This window comes from Arachis ipaensis, chromosome B5, assembly GCF_059453495.1.
Source record: "Arachis ipaensis isolate K30076 ecotype BB chromosome B5, ASM5945349v1, whole genome shotgun sequence".
Classification (NCBI taxonomy): Eukaryota; Viridiplantae; Streptophyta; class Magnoliopsida; order Fabales; family Fabaceae; genus Arachis; species Arachis ipaensis.
This window is the reverse complement of record NC_142440.1, coordinates 132,719,916-132,743,441: the sequence shown is the minus strand read 5'-3', so window position 1 is coordinate 132,743,441 and position 23,526 is coordinate 132,719,916. Positions and strand designations below refer to the sequence as shown.

The 23,526-nt window shown below is 38.5% G+C and overlaps 1 non-coding gene across 1 annotated transcript; it reads right to left on the bottom strand.

Moving 5' to 3' along the window:
* Window positions 1-3,667: 3,667 nt before the first annotated feature.
* On the bottom strand, window positions 3,668-3,775 carry LOC148565828 (small nucleolar RNA R71). The gene has a single exon (XR_015884757.1). It is a non-coding gene; the product is annotated as a small nucleolar RNA R71 (small nucleolar RNA).
* Window positions 3,776-23,526: the final 19,751 nt, after the last annotated feature.

Here is a 23,526-nt window from a genome sequence, read left to right as displayed (position 1 = left end):
CGCCAGAAACAAGTTGCAAAGTGGAGTTCAACGCCCAAAATGGCACAAAAGCTGGCGTTCAACTCCAAGAATGACCTCTCCACGTGGAACATTCAAGCTCAGCCCAAGCACACACCAAGTGGGCCCCGGAAGTGGATTTATGCATCAATTACTTACTTCTGTAAACCCTAGTAACTAGTTTAGTATAAATAGGACTTTTTACTATTGTATTAGACATCTTTTGATCATCTTTTGATCATCTTTTGATCATTTTTAGATCTCTAGACCTCCATGGGAGGCTGGCCACTCGGCCATGCTTACCCTCTATATTCACTTATGTATTTTCAACGGTAGAGTTTCTACACTCCATAGATTAAAGTGTGGAGCTCTGCTGTTCCTCAAAGATTAATGCAAAGTACTACTATTTTCTATTCAATTCAACTTATTCCGCTTCTAAGATATTCATTTGCACTTCAACCTGAATGTGATGAACGTGACAATCATCATCATTCCCTATGAACGCGTGCCTGACAACCACTTCCGTTCTACCTTAGATTGAATGAGTATCTCTTAGATCTCTTAATCAGAATCTTCGTGGTATAAGCTAGATTGATGGCGGCATTCATGAGAGTCCGGAAAGTCTAAACCTTGTCTGTGGTATTTCGAGTAGGACTATGGGATTGAATGACTGTGACAAGCTTCAAACTCGCGAGTGCTGGGCGTAGTGACAGACGCAAAAGGAGGGTGAATCCTATTCCAGCATGATCGAGAACCTCAGATGATTAGCCGTGCTGTGACAAAGCATTTGGACCATTTTCACAAGAGGATGGGAGGTAGCCATTGACAACGGTGATGCCCTTACATAAAACCAGCCAGAGAAAGGAGTAAGACTGATTGGATGAAGACAGTAGGAAAGCAGAGGTTCAGAGGAACGAATGCATCTCTATACGCTTATCTGAAATTCTAACCAATGAATTACATAAGTATTTCTATCCTTATTTTATGTTTACTTCTTATTTAATTTTCGAAAACTCTATAACCTTTTGATATCCGCCTGACTGAGATTTACAAGGTGACCATAGCTTGCTTCATACCAACAATCTCCGTGAGATCGACCCTTACTCACGTAAGGTTTATTACTTGGACGACCCAGTGCACTTGCTGGTTAGTTGTATCGAAGTTGTGACAAATTATGAATTGAGATTAGAGCACCAAGTTTTTGGAGCCATTACCAGAGATCACAATTTCGTGCAACAAGTTTTTGGCGTCGTTGCCGGGGATTGTTCGAGTTTGGACAACTGACGGTTCATCTTGTTGCTCAGATTAGGTAATTTTCTTTTTGTTTTATTTTCAAAAAAATTTCAAAAATCTTTCAAAAATTTCTCCTTTGTTTTCGAAAAAAAAATTTAAAATAAAAATGTTTTCAAAAATATATTTTTCTTCAGAATTTTTAAGAATGAATTCTAGAGTTTCATGAAGCATGTTGAAGCATGCTGGCTATAAAACCATATCTAAATTCTTTTTGACAGAGGTTTTGGCTTAAAATTGAATGAATTACTCCCATATTCATGCTAAAGCTTGACTGGCTATTAAGCCATGTCTAACCCTCAAATTGGAGCTTTAGATTAAGATTGTAAGATTCTTGGAATTCATATTAAAAATTTTGGAATCCTTATTTTTCTTTTTCAAAATGATTTTCGAAAAAATTAAAAGAAAACACAAAAAAATTTCATAAAATCATAAAAATCAAAAAATTATTTTATGTTTCTTGTTTGAGTCTTGAGTCAAGTTGAAAGTTTGGTGTCAATTGCATGTTCATCTTGTATTTTTCGAAAAATTCATGCATTCATGGTGTTCTTCATGATCTTCAAGTTGTTCTTGGTAAGTCTTCTTGTTTGATCTTGATGTTTTCTTGTTTTGCATCTTTTCTTGTTTTTCATGTGCATTTTTGCATCCATAGAGTCTAAACATGAAAGATTTCTAAGTTTGGTGTCTTGCATGTTTTCTTTGCATATAAAATTTTCAAAAATAAGTCTTGATGTTCATCATGACATTCAAAGTGTTCTTGGTGTTCATCTTGACATTCATAGCATTCTTGCATGCATTCATTGTTTTGATCCAAAATTTCCATGCATTGAGCATTTTTAGTGTTTTTCTCTCTCATCATAAAAATTCAAAAAAAAAAAATTATCTTTCCCTTTTTCTCTCTTAAAATTTCTAAAATTAGATTTGACTTTTTCAAAAATTTTTAAAATCTAGTTGTTTTTATGAGTCAAATCAAATTTTCAATTTAAAAATCTTATCTTTTTCAAAATCTTTTTCAAAAATCAAATCTTTTTAATTTTTCTTAGTTATTTTCGAAAATTATAAAAATATTTTTCAAAAATCTTTTTCTTAATTTTATCTCATAATTTTTGAAAATAACATCATTAATTAATGTTTTGATTCAAAAATTTCAAGTTTGTTACTTGCTTGTTAAGAAAGATTCAAACTTTGAGTTCTAGAATCATATCTTGTGATTTCTTATGAATCAAGTCATTAATTGTGTTTTTAAAAAATCAAATCTTTTTCAAAACTAATTTCAATCATATCTTTTCAAAAATATCTTTCTATCTTATCTTTTTTTTCAAAATCATATCTTTTTCAAAATTTGATTTTAAAATATCTTTTCTAACTTCTTATCCTCTTATCTTTTCAAAATTGATTTTCAAATTTGTTTCAACTAACTAACTAACTTTTTGTTTGTTTCTTATCTTTTTCAAAACTACCTAACTAACTCTCTCTCTCTAATTTTCGAAAATATCTTCCCTCTTTTTCAAAAATTCTTTTTAATTAACTAATTATTTTAATTTTTTATTTTAATTTTCGAAAACTACTAACCTTTTTCAAAAACTATTTTCAAAAATCACTAACTCTTTTTCAAAAAAATTATTTTCGAAATTTTCCCTCTCTCATCTTATTCTATTTATTTATTCATCCACTAACATCTCCTCCTCACATCACTCACCAAAAATCCGAACTCCCTCTCTCTCTCTGAGTTCAGATTTTCTTCTTCTTTTCTTCTACTCACACAAGGACCTCTATACTGTGGTATAAAGGATCCCTATTATTATTATTATTATTATTATTTTTCCTGTGCCCTCTTCTTTGTCATATGAGCAGGAGCAAGGACAAGAATATTCTTGTTGAAGCAGATCCAGAACCTGAAAGGACTCTGAAGAGGAAACTAAGAGAAGCTAAATTACAACAATCCAGAGATAACCTTTCAGAAATTTTCGAACAAGAAGAGGAGATGGCAGCCGAAAATAATAATAATGCAAGGAGGATGCTTGGTGACTTTACTGCACCAAATTCTAATTTACATGGAAGAAGCATCTCCATTCCTGCTATTGGAGCAAACAATTTTGAGCTGAAACCTCAGTTAGTTTCTCTGATGCAGCAGAACTGCAAGTTTCATGGACTTCCATCTGAAGATCCTTTTCAGTTCTTAACTAAATTCTTGCAGATATGTGATACTGTTAAGACTAATGAAGTAGATCCTGAAGTCTACAGGCTCATGCTTTTTCCTTTTGCTGTAAGAGACAGAGCTAGAGTATGGTTGGACTCTCAACCTAAGGATAGCCTGAACTCTTGGGATAAGCTGGTCAAGGCTTTCTTAGCCAAGTTCTTTCCTCCTCAAAAGCTGAGTAAGCTTAGAGTGGATGTTCAGACCTTCAGACAGAAAGAAGGTGAATCCCTCTATGAAGCTTGGGAGAGATACAAAGGACTGACCAAAAAGTATCCGTCTGACATGCTTTCAGAATGGACCATCCTGGATATATTCTATGATGGTCTGTCTGAATTAGCTAAGATGTCATTGGATACTTCTGCAGGTGGATCCATTCACCTAAAGAAAACGCCTGCAGAAGCTCAAGAGCTCATTAACATGGTTGCTAATAACCAGTTCATGTACACTTCTGAGAGGAATCCTGTGAGTAATGGGACGCCTATGAAGAAGGGAGTTCTTGAAATTGATACTCTGAATGCCATATTGGCTCAGAATAAAATATTGACTCAGCAAGTCAATATGATTTCTCAGAGTTTGAATGGAATGCAAGCTGCATCCAACAGTACTCAAAAGGCATCTTCTGAAGAAGAAGCTTATGATCCTGAGAACCCTGCAATAGCAGAGGTGAATTACTTAGGTGAACCTTATGGAAACACCTATAATCCATCATGGAGAAATCATCCAAATCTCTCATGGAAGGATCAACAAAAGCCTCAACAAGGCTTTAATAATGGTGGAAGATACAGATTTAGCAATAGCAAGCCTTTTCCATCATCCACTCAGCAACAGACAGAGAACTCTGAACAAAATATCTCTAAATTAGCAAACTTAGTCTCTGATCTATCTAAGGCCACTGTAAGTTTCATGAATGAAACAAGGTCCTCCATTAGAAATTTGGAGGCACAAGTGGGCCAGCTGAGTAAAAGGATCACTGAAATCCCTCCTAGTACTCTCCCAAGCAATACAGAAAAGAATCCAAAAGGAGAATGCAAGGCCATTGAATTAATTACCATGGCCGAACCTGTAAGGGTGGGAGAGGACGTGAATCCCAGTGAGGAAAACTTCCTGGGACACCCAGTGATCAATAAGGAGCTTCCCTCTGAGGAACCAAAAGAATCTGAGGCTCAACTAGAGACCATAGAGATTCCATTAAACCTCCTTATGCCATTCTTGAGCTCTGATGAGTATTCCTCTTCTGAAGAGAATGAGGATGTCACTGAGGAGCAAGTCACCAAGTACCTTGGTGCAATCATGAAGCTAAATGCCAAATTATTTGGCATTGAAACTTGGGAAGATGAACCTCCCTTGTTCACCAATGAACTAAGTGATCTGGATCAACTGACATTGCCTCAGAAGAAACAGGATCCTGGAAAGTTCTTAATATCTTGTACCATAGGCACCATGATCTTTAAGGCTCTATGTGACCTTGGTTCAGGAATAAATCTCATGCCCCTCTCTGTAATAGAGAAACTGGGAATCTTTGGGGTGCAAGCTGCTAAAATCTCATTAGAGATGGCAGACAATTCAAGAAAATAGGCTTATGGACAAGTAGAGGACGCGTTAGTAAAGGTTGAAGGCCTTTACATCCCTACTGATTTCATAGTCCTAGATACTGGGAAGGATGAGGATGAATCCATCATCCTAGGAAGACCTTTCCTAGCCACAGCAAGAGCTGTGATTGATATGGACAGAGGAGAATTGATCCTTCAAATAAATGAAGACAACCTTGTGTTTACAACTCAAGGATCTCTCTCTGCATCCATGGAGAGGAAGCATAAAAAGCTTCTCTCAAAGCAGAGTCAAACAAAGCCCCACAGTCAAACTCTAAGTTTGGTATTGGGAGGCCACAACCAAACTCTAAGTTTGGTGTTAAACCCCCATATCCAAACTCTAAGTTTGGTGTTGGGAGGTCTCAACAAAGCTCTGCACATCTGTGAGGCTCCATGAGAGCCCACTGTCAAGCTATTGACATTAAAGAAGCGCTTGTTGGGAGGCAACCCAATGTTTATTTATCTAATTTTTATTGTTTTTCATGTTTTATTAGGTTCATGATCATGTGGAGTCACAAAATAAATATAAAAAAATTGAAAACAGAATCAAAAACAGCAGAAGAAAAATCACACCCTGGAGGAAGACCTTACTGGCGTTTAAACGCCAGTAAGAAGCATGTTTTGGGCGTTCAACGCCAGAACAGAGCATGGTTCTGGCACTGAACGCCAGAAATGGGCAGCATCAAACGCCAAAAATGCACCCTGGAGAAGAGCTGGCGCTGAACGCCCAGAACAAGCATGGTTTTGGCGTTCAACGCCAGAAATGGACTACAAATGGGCGTTCAACGCCCAAAACAAGCACCAATCTGGCGCTGAACGCCCAGAGTTGTGTGCAAGGGCATTTTGCATGCCTAATTGGGTGCAAGATTGTAAATTCTTGAACACCTCAGGATCTGTGGACCCCACAGGATCCCCACCTACCTCCACTCACTTTTTCTCACCCCTCTTTCACACAATCCCATAAACACTCTTCCCCAAAACTCTTCACCAATCACCTCAATCTCTCTTCCCTATCACCACTTCACCACTCACATCCATCCACTCTTCCCCATAAACCTACCTCATAAACTCCACTTACCTTCAAAATTCAAAATCAATTTCCCACCCAAACCCACCCTATATGGCCGAAACCTTACCCCATCCCTTCCCTATATATAACCCTCCATTCTTCCTCATTTTCACACAACACAACCCTCTTTTCTCTTCTTGGCCGAAACACACCTCCCTCCTCCTCTCCATATTTTCTTCTTCTTCTTCTTCATCTGTTCTTTCTTCTCTTGCTCGAGGGCGAGCAAAATTCTAAGTTTGGTGTGGTAAAAGCATAAGCTTTTTGTTTTTCCATTACCATTGATGGCACCCAAGACCGGAGAATCCTCTAGAAAAGGGAAGGGGAAGACAAAAGCTTCCACCTCCGAGTCATGGGAGATAGAAAGGTTCATCTCCAAAGCTCATCAAGACCACTTCTATGATGTTGTGGCCAAGAAGAAGGTGATCCCCGAGGTCCCTTTCAAACTCAAGAAAAATGAGTATCAAGAGATCCGACATGAAATCCAAAGAAGAGATTGGGAAGTCCTAACAAACCCCATCCAACAAGTCGGCATCCTAATGGTTCAAGAGTTCTATGCCAATGCATGGATCAATAGGAACCATGATCAAAGTAAGAACCCGAATCCAAAAAATTATGTTACAATGGATCGGGGAAAATACTTAGATTTTAGCCCGGAGAATGTGAGGTTGGCGTTTAACTTGCCTATGATGCAAGGAGATGAGCGCCCCTACACTAGAAGGGTCAACTTTAATCAAGGGTTGGACCAAGTCCTCATGGACATATGTGTGGAAGGAGCTCAATGGAAGATTGACTCCAAAGGCAAGCCGGTTCAATTAAGAAGACTGGACCTCAAGCCTGTGGCTAGAGGATGGTTGGAGTTCATCCAACGCTCCATCATCCCCACTAGCAACCGATCTGAAGTAACCGTGGATCGGGCCATCATGATCCATAGCATCATGATTGGAGAGGAAGTAGAAGTTCATGAAGTCAACTCCCTTGAACTCTACAAAATAGCCAAAAAGCCCTCCCATGGGGCAAGGCTAGCTTTTCCTCATCTTATTTGCCATCTATGTTACTCTGCTGGAGCTTTCATAGAAGGAGACATTCACATTGAGGAAGAGAAGCCCATCACTAAGAAAAAGATGGAGCAAGCAAGAGAGCCCATTCATGGAGCTCAAGAGGCGCAGGAAGCTCATCATCATGAGATCCCGGAGATGCCTCAAATGCATTTTCCTCCACAAAACTATTGGGAGCAAATCAACACCTTCCTAGGAGAATTAAGTTCCAACATGGGACAACTAAGGGTGGAACATCAAGAGCACTCCATCATCCTTCATGAAATCAGAGAAGATCAAAAACCAATGAGGGAGGAGCAACAAAGACAAGGAAGAGACATAGAAGAGCTCAAGGACATCATTGGTTCCTCAAGAAGGAAATGCCACCATCACTAAGGTGGACTCATTCCTTGTTCTTACTTTCTCTGTTTTTCGTTTTCTCTATGTTAAGTGCTTATCCATGTTTGTATCTTCATTACATGATCATTAGTAGCTAGTAACTTTGTCTTAAAGTTATGAATGTCCTATGAATCCATCACCTCTCTTAAATGAAAACTGTTTTAATTCAAAAGAACAAGAAGTACACGAGTTTCGAATTTATCCTTGAACTTAGTTTAATTATATTGATGTGGTGACAATGCTTCTTGTTTTCTGAATGAATTCTTGAACAGTGCATATGTCTTTTGAAGTTGTTGTTTAAGAATGTTAAATATGTTGGCTCTTGAAAGAATGATGATAAGGAGACATGTTATTTGATAATCTAAAAAATCATAAAAATGATTCTTGAAGCAAGAAAAAGCAGCAAAGAACAAAGCTTGTAGAAAAAAAAATAGCGAAAAAAAAATAGAAAGAAAAAGAAAAAGCAAGCAGAAAAAGCCAAAAGCTCTTAAAACCAAGAGGCAAGAGCAAAAAGCCAATAACCCTTAAAACCAAAAGGCAAGGGCAACAAAAAGGATCCCAAGGCTTTGAGCATCAGTGGATAGGAGGGCCTAAAGGAATAAAATCCTGGCCTAAGCGGCTAAACCAAGCTGTTCCTAACCATGTGCTTGTGGCGTGAAGGTGTCAAGTGAAAACTTGAGACTGAGTGGTTAAAGTCAAGGTCCAAAGCAAAAGAAGAGTGTGCTTAAGAACCCTGGACACCTCTAATTGGGGACTTTAGCAAAGCTGAGTCACAATCTGAAAAGGTTCACCCAATTATGTGTCTGTGGCATTTATGTATCCGGTAGTAATACTGGAAAACAAAGTGCTTAGGGCCACGGCCAAGACTCATAAAATAGCTGTGTTCAAGAATCATCATACTGAACTAGGAGAATCAATAACACTATCTGAACTCTGAGTTCCTATAGATGCCAATCATTCTGAACTTCAATGGATAAAGTGAGATGCCAAAACTATTCAAGAGGCAAAAAGCTACAAGTCCCGCTCATTTAATTGGAGCTATGTTTCATTGATAGTTGGAAATTTATAGTATATTCTCTTCTTTTTATCCTATTTGATTTTCAGTTGCTTGGGGACAAGCAACAATTTAAGTTTGGTGTTGTGATGAGCGGATAATTTATACGCTTTTTGGCATTGTTTGTAGTATGTTTTTAGTAGAATCTGGTTACTTTTAGGGATGTTTTCATTAGTTTTTATGTTAAATTCACATTTCTAGACTTTACTATGAGTTTGTGTGTTTTTCTGTGATTTCAGGTATTTTCTGGCTGAAATTGAGGGACTTGAGCAAAAATCAGATTCAGAGGTTGAAGAAGGACTGCTGATGCTGTTGGATTCTGACCTCTATGCACTCAAAGTGGATTTTCTGGAGCTACAGAACTCAAAATGGCACTCTTTCAATTGCGCTGGAAAGTAGACATCCAGGGCTTTCCAGCAATATATAATAGTTCATACTTTGTCCAAGTTTAGATGACGTCCAGCGCCAGAAACAAGTTGCAAAGTGGAGTTCAACACCCAAAATGGCACAAAAGCTGGCGTTCAACTCCAAGAATGACCTCTCCACATGGAACATTCAAGCTCAGCCCAAGCACACACCAAGTGGGCCCCAGAATTGGATTTATGCATCAATTACTTACTTCTGTAAACCCTAGTAACTAGTTTAGTATAAATAGGACTTTTTACTATTGTATTAGACATCTTTTGATCATCTTTTGATCATCTTTTGATCATTTTTAGATCTCTAGACCTCCATGGGAGGCTGGCCACTCGGTCATGCTTACCCTCTATATTCACTTATGTATTTTCAACGGTAGAGTTTCTACACTCCATAGATTAAGGTGTGGAGCTCTGCTGTTCCTCAAAGATTAATGCAAAGTACTACTGTTTTCTATTCAATTCAACTTATTCTGCTTCTAAGATATTCATTTGCACTTCAACCTGAATGTGATGAACGTGACAATTATCATCATTCCCTATGAACGCGTGCCTGACAACCACTTCCGTTCTACCTTAGATTGAATGAGTATCTCTTAGATCTCTTAATCAGAATCTTCGTGGTATAAGTTAGATTGATGGCGGCATTCATGAGAGTCCGGAAAGTCTAAACCTTGTCTGTGGTATTCCGAGTAGGACTATGGGATTGAATGACTGTGACGAGCTTCAAACTCGCGAGTGCTGGGCGTAGTGACAGACGCAAAAGGAGGGTGAATCCTATTCCAGCATGATCGAGAACCTCAGATGATTAGCCGTGCTGTGACAGAGCATTTGGACCATTTTCACAAGAGGATGGGAGGTAGCCATTGACAACGGTGATGCCCTTACATAAAGCCAGCCAGAGAAAGGAGTAAGACTGATTGGATGAAGACAGCAGGAAAGCAGAGGTTCAGAGGAACGAATGCATGTCTATATGCTTATCTGAAATTCTAACCAATGAATTACATAAGTATTTCTATCCTTATTTTATGTTTACTTCTTATTTAATTTTCGAAAACTCCATAACCTTTTGATATCCGCCTGACTGAGATTTACAAGGTGACCATAGCTTGCTTCATACCAACAATCTCCGTGGGATCGACCTTTACTCACGTAAGGTTTATTACTTGGACGACCCAATGCACTTGCTGGTTAGTTGTATCGAAGTTGTGACAAATTATGAATTGAGATTAGAGCACCAAGTTTTTGGAGCCATTACCAGAGATCACAATTTCGTGCACCACGTAACCATGAGGCAGATTACCAGATCTCTAGCAACTGTCACAGTTACGTACAAACTCGCGAGAATCTCTATAGAGGGTAGGCCAGTAGAAGTCACATTGGAGGACCTTGGTGACTGTTCGCTCACCTCCGAAATGGCCTCCATATTGTGACCTATGGAAATGCCATAAGATCTTCTGTGCTTCTTCTCTAGGCACACACCTACGAATTATTCCGTCTGCACATCTCTTAAAGAGATAGGGTTCATCCCACAAGTAGTACTTTGCATCAGTAATTAATTTTTTCTTTTGTTGCCTGCTGTACTCCTTGGGTATGAACCTTACAGCTTTATAGTTTGCAATGTCTGCAAACCATGGTGTTTCCTGAATGGCGAATAAATGCTCATCCGGAAAGATTTCAGAGATCTCAATAGAGGGAGAGGACGCCCCTTCTAATGGTTCTATCCGAGACAGATGATCAGCCACTTAGTTTTCTGTCCCTTTTCTGTCTCTTATTTCTATATCAAACTCTTACAGAAACAACACCCATCTTATCAGCCTGGGTTTTGAATCCTGCTTTGTAAGTAGATATTTAAGAGCAGCATGGTCAGTGTACACAATCACTTTTGATCCTACTAAGTATGATCTAAACTTGTCAATGGCATAAACCACTGCAAGCAATTCTTTTTCTGTGGTTGTGTAATTTTTCTGGACATCATTTAAAACACGGCTAGCATAGTAAATGACATGCAGAAGCTTGTCATGCCTCTGCCCCAATACTGCACCAATGGCATGGTCACTGGCATCACACATTAGTTCGAATGGTAATGTCCAGTCTGGTGCAGAAATAACTGGTGCTGTGACCAGCTTAGCTTTCAGAGTTTCAAACGCCTGCTGACACTCTGTGTCAAACACAAATGACGTGTCAGCAGCTAGCAGGTTGCTCAGGAGTTTTGCAATTTTTGAAAAATTCTTTATAAACTTCCTATAGAATCCTGCATGCCCCAGAAAGCTTCTGATTGCCTTAACATTGGCAGGTGGTGGTAATTTTTCAATTACCTCTACCTTAGCTTGATCCACCTCTATTCCCTTGTTCGAAATCTTGTGCCCAAGGACAATCCCTTCAGTCACCATAAAGTGACATTTTTCCCAGTTTAAAACCAGGTTAGTCTCTTGGCATCTTTTCAGAACCAGTGTCAGGTGATCAAGACAGGAGCTGAATGAGTCCCCGTATACTGAGAAGTCATCCATGAAGACTTTCAGAAAATTTTCCACCATGTCAGAGAAAATAGAGAGCATGCATCTCTGAAAGGTTGCAGGTGCATTACACAGCCCAAATGGCATCCTTCTGTAGGCAAATACTCCAGATGGACATGTGAATGCTGTTTTCTCTTGATCTTGGGGATCTACTACAATTTGGTTGTAGCCTGAATAGCCATCCAAAAAGCAGAAACAATCATGACTTGCCAGTCTCTCTAGCATCTGGTCTATGAATGGTAAAGGAAAATGATCCTTTCTGGTGACTGTATTGAGCCTTCTGTAGTCAATACACATGCGCCACCCTGTAACTGTTCTTGTAGAAACCAGTTCATTTTTTTATTATGAACCACTGTCATGCCTCCTTTTTTGGGGACAACTTGGACAGGGCTCACCCAGGGGCTATCAGAAATAGGATAAATAATCCCAGCCTCCAGTAACTTGGTGACCTCTTTCTGCACCACTTCTTTCATGGCTGGATTTAGCCGCCTCTGTGGTTGAACCACTGACTTAGCATCGTCCTCCAATAGGATCTTGTGCATGCATCTTGCTGGGCTGATGCCCTTAAGATCACTTATGGACCACCCAAGAGCTGTCTTGTGTGTCCTTAGCACTTGAAGTAGCGCCTCCTCTTCCAGGGGATTTAAAGCAGAGCTTATGATCACCGGAAAAGTGTCACCTTCTCCCAGAAATGCATATTTCAGGGATGGTGGTAGTGGTTTGAGCTCGGGTTTAGGAGGTTTTTCCTCTTCCTGAGGAAGTTTCAGAGGTTCTTTCAATTCCTCTGATTCCTCCAGATCAGGCTGAACATCTTTAAAGATGTCTTCCAGCTCTGATTCGAGACTCTCAGCCATGTTGATCTCCTCTACGAAAGAGTCAATAAGATCAACTTTCATGCAGTCTTTTGGTGTGTCTGGATGCTGCATGGCTTTGACAGCATTCAACTTAAACTCATCCTCATTGACTCTCAGGGTTACTTCCCCCTTTTGGACACCAATGAGAGTTCGTCCAGTTGCTAGGAAAGGTCTTCATAGAATGAGAGTAGCACTCTTGTGCTCCTCCATTTCTAGCACTACAAAGTTAGTGGGGAAGGCGAATGGCCCAACCTTGACGATCATGTCTTCAATCACGCCTGATGGGTATTTAATGGAGCCATCAGCAAGTAGGAGACATATCCGGGTTGGTTTGACTTCTTCAGTTAAATCAAGCTTTCTGATAGTGGATGCAGGTATTAGATTGATGCTTGCCCCAAGATCACATAAAGCTGTCTTGGTGCAATTACCTTCTAATATGCATGGTATCATAAAGCTCCCGGGATCTTTAAGCTTTTCTGGGAAGCTTTTCAGAACGACTGCACTGGATTCTTCAGTGAGGAGAACTCTTTCAGTTTCTCTCCAATCCTTCTTATGACTCAAGATCTCTTTCATGAACTTGGCATAAGAGGGTATTTGCTCAAGTGCCTCTGCAAACAGAATCTTTATTTCAAGAGTCCTGAGATAGTCTGCAAAGTGGGCAAATTGCTTATCCTTCTCCTCTTTGCGGAGTTTTTGAGGATAAGGCATCTTGGCTTTGTATTCCTCAACCTTGATTGCTGCAGGTTTATTTCCTACAGAGGTAGTTGGAGAAGCCTTTTTAGAGGGGTTGTTTTCAGCACTTGTGTGTGTCTGTTCCCTCACTGGCGTTTGAATGCCAGGGTTAGAAGCTTGATTGGCGTTGGACGCTAACTTCTTACCTGTTTCTGGTGTTTGAACGCCAGAACTGAGCTTCTATTGGGCGTTTGACGCCAGCTCCTTGCCTTTTTCTTGCGTTTGAACGCCAGAACTGCGCGTGGGATGGGCGTTTAACACCAACTTTGCATCCTTTTCTAGTGTTTGAATGCCAGAGTTGTTCCTCTCTGGGCTCTTACTGTCCTCAGAGGGATTTTGGGTAATATTTTGCTTATCCTCTGTCAGTTGTTCTTTCCTTGGCTTTCTGCTGCTCTGAAGTGAGGTATTCAATGTTTTCCCATTTCTTAATTAGACTGCCTGGCACTCTTCTGTTATCTGCTTTGATAATTGCTGTTTTGTCTGATTCAATTGTGCTTCCATATTTTTATTAGCATTTTTAGTGTCTTGTAGCATCTCCTTGAATTATGCTAGCTGTTTTGTTAGAAAACACAATTGTTGATTGAGTTCAGCAACTTGTTCTGGAGGACCAAGTTCAATAGACACTGCTTTGGCTTCTTCTTTTATGGAGGACCCACTACTTATGTACAGATGCTGATTTCTAGCAACTATATCAATAAGCTCTTGAGCCTCTTCAATGGTTTTTCTCATGTGTATAGTATAGATCCACCAGCTGAGTGGTCTAGAGATATCTGAGCTCTTTCTGTAAGCCCATAGTAGAAGATGTCTAATTGCACCCATTCTGAAAACATCTCAGAGGGGCATTTTCTTAGCATCCCTATGTACCTCTCCCAGGCATTATAAAGGGATTCATCATCCTCTTGTTTAAAGCCTTGGATGTCCAGCCTTAGCTGTGTCATCCTTTTTGGAGGGTAATATTGATTCAGGAATTTGTCTGATAACTGTTTTCATGTCCTTATGCTTGCTGTGAGTTGGTTATTTAACCACCTTTTAGCTTGATCTTTTACAGCAAACAGAAACAGTAACAGCATATATACATCCTGATCTACCTCCTTATCACGTACTGTGTCAGCAATTTACAAGAATTGTGCCAGAAACTCAGTAGGTTCTTCCTGTAGAAGACCAGAATACTGGCAGTTAGGGGTGTTCGTGGTGTGATTTGGTTCGATTTTTGAAGGAAAAGCCATCTGATCCGATCGTTTAAATAAACTGCGATTCGGTTTGGTTCAATTTTTTTGTCAATGTCATCCAAACCAAACCAAACTAATTAATATCGGTTTGGTTTGGTTCGGTTTGTTCGGTTTTTTCAATCAAATAAAAAAAATCCTACCATACTATTATGCAAAGTCATAACATTGAAATTGACAAACCAAAATACACAATAGCTAACAAAGTCTTGATCTAATGAAATTTAACAACAGAATTCAAATACGACAATTAAAGAAGTTTAATAGTTCAACAGTCAATACAACTGAAAATAAAAATAAATTGTCATTAAACTGATAGCAAAGTTATGGTGTCTTCTCCAACAAAATAGCTAAACTTCTTAATGCAAACTAACCTGAAATAAAAAAAAAGTTACATAATAAGAACAACAACAACAACAACAATAACAGTAATAATAAATCCTAAACCCTAAACCCTAAACCCTAAAATAATAATAATAATAATAATAATAATAATAATAATAATAATAATAATAATAATAATAATAATAATAATAATAATAATAATAATAATAATAATAATAATAATAAAAGGAGAACAATTCTTACCATAAGATGTACTTAATCAGACTCAACACCAGAATCTTCTTCATTGGGATCACGTGTGGGTGCAACTTCTACAAAATATATAAAACAAAAAATAATAATAACAAATAATATATATTAATAAACTTTGAAAAATATAGATGCGATATATATTAATAAAACAAGAAACAATCAAAACAAATGGGCTTTTACACATTCTGCAAGAACTTCAATGTCATCAGGCACAAGCCTGCGGGAAGAGAGAGGCAATACTTCAGGTTGCATATCAATTGGAGGTTGGCTTTATGATGCAATAATAAGCACAACTGTTACCTGGATAAGTTGTATGTCCCTCCTATGTTGGATTTATCTGAACCCTGAAATTTAACGATGAAAAAAACACACAACAATGTTTAATTTGACTGATAAGCATACATATCATAATTATCATAACTTACAATATGTCACCTTTAAGATCCAAGTAAGTAGTAATTAATATACAGTTACAAGGTTTGAGTGATAGCAGTCACTCATTATTGATTAACTAAATGATCAGGTTTCTAATCCATTAAATAAAATTCTTGTGCCATTTAGGTTGGACTCTTAACTATTTCATGATGTACATACATAGCTTAGTTAGATGTAATGAGAGTTATTTTAAGTCAAATAAAGGACACTGACACAAAGGAACAAGTATTATTGAAAAAATTATGCACGATAATTGACCAAAGACAAGGGGTTGTACCTTACATCTTCCAGTTAGAGGAGATGAGTGAGTATCATGAGTTTTAATGGACGCTTGGTGGAAACACGAAGCCCAAGCATTTTCACCCAAACTTTTGCTAATATATGGCAGAGAAAGTTTCTCTCTCGATTCAGAAACAACATATGTCACAGCAAGTAATTGAGACACCTGTTGCAGTATCAACATTTGACTAAGGTCAGTTCAGATGATAAAAAAGCAAGCGATGAAACCATATCAACCTCTAAATCAGGATTAAGATAATCAATATGATAGTACATAGACGCTATAGCAGCGTGTTATATATATAGGCCATATATACTTCAAAGTTATATTTTTCACCTTCTATTAATAGTGTAAGAAGTTCAACACTGAGCCACAAACAAAACTTAGCAACAAATTAGCAAATCAACAAATCAACAGTAGCAACAAATCAACACTAATGAACAGAATACAAATGGTAAACATCACCTAAATCGGTGGCTCGTGCTCCATATTGATTTGGGAGGAAGGCTGAGTGGGAGACTGGGAGGTGCCGCCGTGCTGGGTTGAACTGATGGGTTAGGGTGGTGGCGTCTCAACAGCGGCGGTGTGGTGCTGTGCTGCTGTGTCGAGTCGGTCGGTGGTGGCTTCGTGTTGGCCTGATGTGCGACGGGCCAAAGGCTTCGCGGTGGTGGGTGGCTGGGTGCGCAGGTCGGCAGGTGTGGTTGGGTGCCCAGGTCGGCAGCCGGCAGGTGTGGAGATTTGGAGAAGGGGGAGCGATGAGTACTGAAGGTTAGGGTAGGGATTGTGGAATTGGGGGTTAGGGTAGACGCAGTTTTGTTTGGGGGGTGGGGGTGTCGCGTAGTTTCATTTGAAGGGAGGAGGGGGTGTGGGGGTTAGTAACGTTTAGGGTTTTTTTCCTAACCGGTTTGGTTAAGTTCGGTTAGGGTTTTCATATTCAAAACCGAAAACCGAACCGAATCGGACAAAAAACAGCAAAATCAATTTTTTTCGGTTTTTTGGTTATCGATTAATTCGGTTTTCGATTTTTTCGGTTCGGTTCGTCGGTTTAGTTCGGTCCGGATCGGTTTTGAACACCCCTACTGGTAGTTTTGCTGCACCAAGCTAAGGATTTAGCTCAAAACTGTCTGCTTTGATGGGAGGTATACAGATACTACTCCCATATGCAGCAGTAATGGGATTAGCATATGACCCCAGAGTCCTTCTGAACTGTTCATTTCCACTTAGATCCATGATGGATAAAATGGAATTGATATGAATTGCAAAGAAAATATATTTTTGTTTTTATTTTATTTAAGTAGAATAAACCAAATTATTAAAATAATAAAATAAAATAAAATAAAATAATTATAAATTAAGATGTAAATTTTGAAAACCAAGAGAAAAATAAATTTGAAAATAAAAATAATTTCTTAATTAAGAAGATTTAAAAAACTTTGGATATGATTTTTGAAAAAGATTTTGGATTTTGAAAAGATTTGATTTTTAAAATAAAAATCTGAATTTTTAAAAGTAATCTTTGAAAATTCAATTTAAAATAAAGAGAAAAGATATTTTTGAATTTAATGAGGAAATGAAATAAAAATAAAATGACACCAGACTTAAAATTTTTAGATCTAATGCTCCTTGTTTTTTCGAAAGTTTTGGAGGGAAAACACCAAGGAACACCAAACTTAAAAATTTTAAAATCAAAACACAAAGAGGCCTCAAGAACACCTTGAAGACTCACAAGAACATAAAAAGAACACCAAACTTAAAATTTTTAGAAAACTAAAAATAATTTTTTGAAAATAAAAAAAAACAAGAGAACACCAAACTTAAAAGTTTGACATGAGATTTAGTCCAAGAAAAATTATTTTTTTGAAAAAGTTTTAAAATGAAGATTCCTAATTACCAAGAACATAAGCACACCGCTCTAGCCAATTGAGCTATAAATTTAAAGTGTTTTAATAAAGGTATTTAATGTATAAATTTTTTTTATATTTTGGATACTAATAATTCGAAAATGCACAAGAAAAACAAGAAAAATCACAAAACAAGAAAAACTAATGATCAAATAAGGAAAATAAACAAGAACAACTTGAAGATTAAGAAAGAATAATGAAAACAAATTCGAAAATTTAAAAGAAAATAAAAACATGCAATTGACACTAAACTTAAAATATGAATCTAAACTTAAACAGAAAAACTCAATTATTAGTTTATAAAAATTTTCAAAAAAATTTTAAAAAGTGAAAATAAGGATTTTAAAAAAGTTTCAACCAAAAACAATAATAGAAGACTCTAAACCAAAAAGAAAAATTTTGCCTAATCTAAGCAACAAAATAAACCGTCAGTTGTCCAAACTCGAACAATCCCCGGCAACGGCGCCAAAAACTTGGTGCACGAATTGTAAATCACACTTTTCACAACACGTACCACTAACCTGCAAGTGCACTGGGTCGTCCAAGTAATACCTTACGTGAGTAAGAGTTGATCCCACGGAGATTGTCGGCTTGAAGCAAGCTATGGTTATTTTGTAATTCTTAGTCAGGAGATCAATGATAAGAGTAATTATATTTATAAAGAGTAAAAAGCATAAATTAAATAGTACTTGTTATGCAGTAATAGAGAACAGATTGAGGTTTTGGAGATGCTCTGTCTTCTGAATCTCTACTTTTCTACTGTCTTCTTCTTCACGCATGCAGGTCTCCTTCTATGGCAAGCTGTATGTTGGTGGATCACCGTTGTCAATGGCTACCATCCGTCCTCTCAGTGAAAATGGTCCAAATACGCTGTCACCGCACGGCTAATCATTTGTCGGTTCTCACTCATGTTGGAATAGGATCCATTGATCCTTTTGCGTCTTTCACTACGCCCAATACTCGTGAGTTTGAAGCTCGTCACAGTCATCCTCTCCCAGATCCTACTCAGAATACCACAGACAAGGTTTAGACTTTCTGAATCTCAGGAATGGCTGCCAATAATCCTAGCCTATACCACGAAGACTCTGATCATGAACCAAGAGGCTAAGAGATACACACTCAATCTAAGGTAGAACGGAAGTGGTTGTCAGGCACGCATTCATAGGTTGAGAATGATGATGAATGTCACGAATCATCACATTCATCACGATTAAGTACAAGCGAGTATCTTAGAATAGAAACAAGCGTGATTGAATAGAAACCAGAAGTAATTGCATTAATTCATCGAGACACAGCAGAGCTCCTCACCCCAATCATGGAGTTTAGAGACTCATGCCGTAGAGATATAATGTAAAACGTGAAAATGTCATGAGGTACAGAATAAAACTCTAAAAGTTGTTTAAATACTAAACTAGTAACCTAGGTTTACAGAAAATGAGTAAACTATGATAGATAGTGCAGAAATCCACTTCCGGGGCCCACTTTGTGTGTGCTGGGGCTGAGACTTGAGCTTTACACATGCCTAGGCTGTTTCTGGAGTTAAACGCCAGGTTGTAACCTGTTTTGGGCGTTTAACTCCAACTTGTAACCTGTTTCTGGTGTTTAACGCCAGAATAGGGCAGAGAACTGGAGTTGAACGCCAGTTTGCGTCATCTAAACTCGGGCAAAGTATGGACTATTATATATTTCTGGAAAGCTCTGGATGTCTACTTTCCAACTCAATTAAGCGCGCACCATTTAAACTCCTGTAGCTCCAGAAAATCCACTTTGAGTGTAGGGAGGTCAAAATCCAACAGCATCTGCAGTCCTTTTTCAGCCTCTGAATCAGATTTTTGCTCAGGTCCCTCAATTTCAGCCAGAAAATACCTGAAATCATAGAAAAATACACAAACTCATAGTAAAGTCCAGAAATGTGATTTTTATTTAAAAACTAATAAAAATATACTAAAAACTAACTAAATCATACTGAAAACTATGTAAAATAATGCCAAAAATCGTATAAATTATCCGCTCATCAGAAGGCAAATGCGGCCCTAGAAGAAAATAAGTAGCTCCTCAGTGCCAACTTTATCAAAGAAATCCGCTTCACCACATGGCTCTCAAATGTGGTAATGGTAAGAAAAAAACTCAGGTAAATAGCACATGTGCGTCAACTTTACAAATCTTAACAAGGCATGTCCAAAAGATGCCTATCCATCGCCCTATATTGACAAACTAGTAGATAATGCATCAGGATTCAAAAGCTTAAGCTTCATGGACACATACTCTGGTTACAACCAGATCCTTATGCATCCAGAAGACCAAAGTAAAACTGCTTTCATAACTGAACATGGGAATTTTTGTTATAGAGTAATGCCATTTGGTCTAAAGAATGCAGGTGCAACATATCAGCGACTAATGGACAAGGTATTCCACCAACAAATAGGTCAGAATATGGAGATCTACGTGGATGACATGGTGGCCAAGACTACACCAGAAAGATCGCACTGTGATGACCTCGAAGAAATATTCAAGCAGATCCGAGCATATAATATGAGACTCAATCCAGAGAAATGTGCTTTCGGGGTACAGGGAGGAAAGTTCCTCGGCTTCATGCTGACCTCACGGGGAATCAAAGCAAACCCTGAAAAATGTTAGGTGATTCTTAATATGGCAAGTCCGAAAACAATAAGGGAAGTACAACAACTGGCAAGGAGAGTGGCCGCCTTGTCAGGATTTCTGCCCGCAGTATCAAACCGATCATATCATTTTTTCTGGGCGATATCCAAAAGTAAAAAATTTGAGTGGACAAAGGCATGTGAGACAGCATTCGCTGAACTTAAAGCCATCCTGTCTTCGCCACCAGTATTACAAAGCCCAGAAATCGGTAAACCTTTGTTTTTATACTTATCTGTTTCCAATTATTCTATAAGCTCGGTTCTTGTCACTGAGGCAGGAAAAGCACAAACACCAGTATACTTCGTTAGTAGAGTCATGCAGCCAACAGAAAGAAGATATCCCAGAATAGAATATCTGGCCTTGGCACTAGTGACAACAGCAAGGAGGCTAAGACACTATTTCCAGACCCACACAATAATCGTAAGGAAGAACTAACCACTAAGGCAAATACTAACAAAACCAGAACTAGCAGGACGATTGACCAAGTGGTCCATCGAACTTTCGGAGTTCGATATTCAGCTTTAATCAAGATCGGCTCTGAAGTCACAGATCCTGGCAGACTTCGTTTCTGAACTTACACCTGACAAGCATCACTACGAGCAGACTTGGGAGTTACAAGTAGATGGCGCGTCAAACCGAGAGGGAAGCGGAGCCGGGATAGTATTAAAGGAGGGAGAAACAGTAATGGTCGAACAATCCCTTCAATTCCACTTCTCGGCAAGCAATAATCAAGCCAAATATGAGGCACTCATAGCAGGTCTTAAGCTCGCCCTCAGCTTCCAAGTATAAAGCCTGATAGTACATTGTGACACCCTCTTAGTGGTTCAACAAATCAAAGGAGATTTCCAGGTAAAGGATCCTTTGTTAGAGCGGTATTAGCTCATAGCAAAGGATCTTATTTCAAAATTTGATAAGTTTATCATATCACATGTGCATAGAGAGAAGAACATTAGAGCGGATATATTATCTAAGCTCGCCGTTACTAGAGCAAGCACACACACATCGGCACTATCACAACTTACACTAGAAAAACCTAGCATCGAATCATTGTGCATAATGAACATCACTCATACAAATGACTAGAGAATACCTTTCCTTGAATATATTAATACAGGAGTCATACCCAACAACGAGGCTATTCCTCAAAACTTTAGATGAAAAGCAAGTTTTTTACAACTGTAGCAGGAGAACTATACAGACGTGGCTTCTCACACCTATCACTAAAATGCATTGGCAAAAACGAAGCAAATGAAGTCATGAACGAGGTCCACGAGGGCGTATGTGGCAACCACATAGGAGGACGAGCTCTCGCAGCCAAGATTATCTAAACAGGATATTACTGCCGACAATGAAGAGAGACTGCATAGCAAAGGTTAAAACATGCGACAATTGTCAAAAGCATGCTGCCATCTCAATGAAGCCCGCCAAGGTAATGCACAGTATGGAGGTAAGCTGGACTTTCTATAGATGGGGGCTCGATATCCTCGGCCCATTCCCAATAGCTCCAGGACAAGTAAAATTTCATTTGGTATCAATAGATTATTTCTCAAAATGGATAGAAGCACAACCACTAGCAAGAATAACGGCTGAAAAGGTACGATCTTTCATATGAAAAAATATCATATGCCAACTTGGAATACCTAAGGAAATAATATCGGATAATGGTAGACAATTTACAGATAACAAACTTACATCATTTTTGGAAAACTTTAACATACAGCATCATTTAAGCTCAGTCGAGCACCCACAAACAAATGGGCAGGCCGAAGCTGCTAACCGAGTAATCTTACAAGCAATGAAAAAAAAGCTCAATAATGCGAAAGGTGAATGGGTAGAGTTGATCCCAGAAATACTGTGGAGTTATAACACGACAATACAAACTACAACAGGCGAAACCCCATTCAAATTGGTCTATGGAACAAAGGCACTGATACCGATCGAGGTCAGCATCCCCACATTACAGACCGAGCTATACCATCATAACCACAATATCGATACAAGGAAGGCCGAACTAGACCTCGTGGAGGAAGATAGAGACATCACTGCCTTCAAAGAAAAAGCGATGAAACAACTAATAGAAAGGAGACACAACAAAAAACTAGTACCCAGGACATTCAGCGAAGGAGACTTAGTCCTCAGGAGAACAGAGGAAGCAAGACGATCCCTATCGCACGGCAAACTTGCCACGAATTGGAAAGGACCATTTCGGATTTCAAAAGTGCTCGGAATGGGGGCTTACCAACTGCAAACACTACAAGGCGAGACTTATTATCAGGAAATTAGAATATCTATTCATTAAAGTTGTATAGATCATAACTTGTACAATCCGCAGATGAAGGTACTCTTTTTCCCCCCTTAGAAGTTTTTTCCCCAAATAAGGGTGTTACCTAAGGAGGGTTTTAACGAGGCCGGATGCCCAATTTATCAAATCATCAAAATTTAGACAATGCACCGATATATGACTAACCGATCTATTCCTATTTGTCTTCTCCTATCCTACTTTCAAATGCAAAAATATTAAACCAAGCAGTCATTGCTATGTATATTATCAAAATACCATTCATTCTCAAATTCATCATTATTACTTCTTTACATTCGTGCATAATCATTGCATAATTATTCATGATAGCCATGGCATCACATATACTTCACTTCTTTACACTTTTCATACATAATTCCTAATTTTTTTAACCTTGCTTCACCCCTAAGTTACCACCTTTTCCTAGCTTCATCTCATTACTAGGCATACTACTAAGATCTAAGGGCTAAAAGAGTAAAAATAGAGGTTTAGAGGTTCGAAATTAGGTTTTAAAAACATAAAAATCTACTTTGCTGAAAACTGGGGTCACACGTACGCACGGGACTCGCGTACGCGTGGGTGCGTATTTCCCTGCTCGCGTACGCGAGATGCCTAACCAGAAAAGGTTGGTTGCATCGCGTGCAGTGGTCGCATACGCAAGATCTGCAGATTGGCAAAAATGTTGAATGCTGCAGAATTTTCAGTTTTGTACTCCAAACTTCTGACGCTCATAACTTTTTTGTTTCAAAACATTTTTCATCCGTTCTTTGAACGGTGTAAACTTCACGGACCTAATTTTCATATGAAATAAGTTTAAAACAATTTGAGAATCTGGAAGCTGAGTTATGGCTCACCAAAATTTGGCCAAAAATTAAGTTTACTCAAAAATCTTTAAACCTCTATTTTCATTAACTCGCCATTCAATATCAATCTTCCTACACTCAAAGTCAGCTCCAACGCATACAATATCACAACAACAC